Genomic DNA, 4182 nt, shown 5'->3' with positions numbered 1-4182 from the left:
CAACTTGTATTTAAGAGTGATTTCCCCTCTCATCCTGATAGCAGATGGACTCCGACAGAAAGATTTATTGTGGTATTTGTTGTTTTCAAAGTTTGCAGATCTACCTTTGTGTGTGACAAGAAGCTGAATCTCATCCAATCACTGTAATGGAACTATTAGAATTCATAATGTGCTATTATCATGTGTATTGTTAAGCATAATGAAGTACTTTCTGTGAATCATTTTTGTGGACGATCTAAATTCACACAGATGGGCTGCGCTGTCTTTGGATATTGGATCATATTTAGACCGCTTTGTTACAATCAGTCTGCGATTGAGTCCATTTGACATTTTGCCTCTCCTTCTCCAATGAACCTTTCACTAACAACAGGAGTTCCTATTCAGCTCCTGATTGCTGAGATCAGGGCCATTTCATGGCAAGTCGGTAGTGAAACTGCCTTTAACCCTGTAACATCAGCCAATAAAATCATGCTGCTATGGAAATCAGACACATGCAGGACACATTTCTCTGATATTTGTTATTAAATGTAAACATTGTGCAATTAGTCATCTTTGGATGTCTCAAAAATATCTCGAATTGAGAAGATAATCATGGGGATCAGTAAATGGCTTATAGATATTGATTAAAGATATTGATATTTCTTTAGAAGTCACAAGGACGATTTTGTCTAGACTCTAGACATTCATTGATTGTTTGTGTACTATAAATGGACTGGTATGTATCTGGTATGCTATAATGTTGGTCACATGGTTGATTTTATATGTGATGTTGACTGTTCCTTTGTCTGTTTTATCCTATTTTGTTTGGTTTGGGTTTCAATTTATTTTTATTTTCTTGTATTATTTTTATTTTCTTTGTTTTATTTTTATTTGGTTTTATCCTGTGCTGTTTGTTTTCATTTATTTTTTTTAGTTTATTTAGTTTTGGGGTTTTTTTTCTTTTTTTTCTTTTGTATTTTGTGTCTGTGCGTGCTTTGTCATTTTTTTTCCTTTTTTGTTTTATTTTTTGTGTATTTTACTTATTTTATTGTTTCTTATGTTTTTTGTTTAATTTGTTTTTTTTCTTTGTATTTTATTTAGTTGTTTTTTTGCATTTTATTTTATTTTTTGTTTTATCCTGTTATTTGTTTTTTTTGTTCAATTTATTTTTTGTAGTTTGTTTTGTTTTTATTGGTTTTTAACTTTTGTGTTTTGTATTTTGTTTCTGTGTATACCTTGTCATTTTTTCCATGTTTTTTTATGTTTGTGTGTTTTATTTTATACATTTAAAAAAAAAAAAAATTTTGTATCTTTTGTTAGTTTTTTTTTTACTATTTTGGCTTACAGTAATTACAGATAATCATCAATAAAATGATGTGGCTAAATGAATATCTAAAGCCAGCAGTCTTAGAACTGACTTTTACTTGCTTTTAGGCAGGTTGCTATTTATTACTGGTTGATATCGTAAAATGCAGAGCCACAGAGAATAGAGCTCAACCATAAATTTGTCCTCCAATATTACACCATCAGCACTAATGGCTGTTTAAGAGTGCTCAATCTTCAGGCCTCTGCTAGCATGACACGGACTTTGATCAAGCTTAGGCACCATCAGCTGAGCCATCTGTGGCTAGCCTTTAGTTGGAGAGCCTCTCTGGAATGTTCAGGCAGGCTGGAATGGAACAAAATCTGAAGTTTGTGTTCCTTTTTATCCTTGTGTGCATGATAAACACTCGCCCATTATACCAAAAAAACATGGTCACTGTGTTTGGGATTCACAACAATAAATTAGAAGGTGCACATAGAGCAGAAATGAAATAAAAATAATTCAAGAGCTGTTTTCATCCTGTGTGCAATCCATATGCAGCAGTACATTACTTATAATGTGATGTGAACGTCAATATTACTGAGTATACGACTGTATGTGGAAACAATTCATCTTGGAAAAATGTCATTCTCTCCCATAAATCACTTCCATGTTGACACACTTATCATTGTGATATTGATTTATTAACATTTGATAAAGGACAGATTGACTATTTTGCTGTAAATTTTGGCCTATTTGTGAATATATATGAATGCAGAAAAAGCATGTCTGGTAATAACCACTTGGCTTGGTTTATAACTACCTGACAGATCTATAAGGACTTCCATTAAATCGATTGTTCTTCTTTGAAGCATCCCTTCATATAGCTGTGAGAGGAAGTGTTGATAACCTGTCTGTTATAGTAGCTTATATGATTGGCTGTTGATGTATTTCTTATTATTTTTCTCTGGTACAGTGGTATTCAGAATGCTTAAGGACTGTCTCTGATTTCCTTGCAGGCAGCATTCTTGACTCGTCATTGTAACACTTCATTTGTATTTGTGAGGGCACAAATAATCTATTTCATGGCTGGGAGGTCTGAAGTTTGGCATGAAATCATGCACACTCAGAACTGTTGCACCTTGGTGAATATATATAAAAAAGAAACTTTGGTTTCCATGGAAACTGTTTCTAAACAAACTGATGCCTTCACACAGTACACTTCTTTTATTCTTCAAGGGCACTGAAAAATAGAAAGAACAATCCCACTATTTCTCTCTTTCTACCTCTCTTGTGCTCTCTCTCTTCTTCAAATGCAAACGAAAATAAAACGCATATCCATAAACTGTCCTCTCCATGCTTTTTATTTTTGGTCAATTTCAGCAGGTTATTTGTCACTCCACTTAAAGGCACAATATGTAAGATTTTTTTATTAAAATATCCAAAAACACTAGAATAGTTTTGCTGACTTGTGTACTTACATTATCCCAAATGTTTCGAAGAATGTTTAAATCCAGAGAAATAAGCAAATTTAACTAGTGACACGGACCGTGTCCATATTGTGTCGCCTGCCAATGACGTCATAACCCCTCGATTTCCGGTTTTGGTTTGTATAAAAAAAAATATAGAAACACCAAAGACGCTATAATATGCTATTAGACGCTACAATATGTTGTGCGTTTTAATAGACTGGTGACGACTGCACAGAGTAGCATAATAACAGAACTTTCAAATGTATCTATGATAAAACAGCGCTGCTTTGTTCCCCCACATACTCATGACCGGAAGGAGCAGAAGCGGTCGACTGTGGCATAATAAAAGCTCCGCTGCTTTCGAGCCATGTGTCACGCTCGTTCAGCGGCCTCGTTTCGCTTCGACGGCTTTCAGCCTCACCCTGCTTCATTCTACTACGTTAATAAATCATTAGCTCATCCATGAACATGATTTCTGCCCGAGTCCTGTCGGATTGCATCGGCTATGGGGATGAAGACAACAACTCCCATGATTCCACACTCAGTCACGGCGTCATCAAACTATACATATTAATACTAAAAATACATATTGTGCCTTTAAGAATCTTCAAAAACAAACAACAGTTGTGACCATAAGCTGTCAAGGCAAAAAAGTTACATGAAAGCAGTCGATAACTCCACATTCCACATCTTCTGAAGTCATAATGACATGTGTGAGGAACAGAGCAAAATATAAGTCATAATCTTCCTCTTTGCTGCAGCTCTCAGGTCAAAATATGGCATGATGCGAGATTCACAGATATGTGTATATAGAGCCACATTCGACTGCTCCGGACACATCAATGTGTCCGCCATCTTGGAACAGTCAATGTAAAAATCAGTTCCTCTTCCGAGATTTAAATTCTTGATCTTTCATCTTTCGGAGGTGAGAATGCATCAGTTTGTGTTTTTATATGTGCTAACTTAATATTACAGATTTTTAAAGTATGGTAACAGTTTTTTAAGTTAGCTAATGCCTTTATCTTGTTGTAGTGTGTTAGCTTATCAAAATCATCTGCTGAAGACTATTGCAGATATACGTATATTCATACATGCATATAACTATGATTGCAGACACAGTCAGCTTGCTCTTAGGCAGGGGTGCCCAAACTCGGTCCTGGAGGGCCGGTGTCCTGCAGAGTTTAGCTCCAACTTGCCTTAACACACCAGCCTTCAAGTTTCTAGTATGCCTAGTAAGAGCTTGATTAGCTGGTTCAGGTGTGTTTAATTGGGGTTGGAGCTAAACTCTTCAGGACACCGGTCCCTCCAGGACCGAGTTTGGGCACCCCTGCTCTTAGGTGTTCACAGTCCGTCCCGGATGGGGTTACATATAACGGTTCATGGAAATAGCCGCTGGTGAGGCATCTATGTATATATATATAAATATAT

The sequence above is a fragment of the Sinocyclocheilus grahami genome, unplaced genomic scaffold, assembly GCF_001515645.1.
Source record: "Sinocyclocheilus grahami isolate Dianchi unplaced genomic scaffold, SAMN03320097.WGS_v1.1 scaffold5.1, whole genome shotgun sequence".
Taxonomy (NCBI): Eukaryota; Metazoa; Chordata; class Actinopteri; order Cypriniformes; family Cyprinidae; genus Sinocyclocheilus; species Sinocyclocheilus grahami.
The sequence above is the reverse complement of the archived record's forward strand: the minus strand, read 5'-3'. Positions refer to the sequence as shown.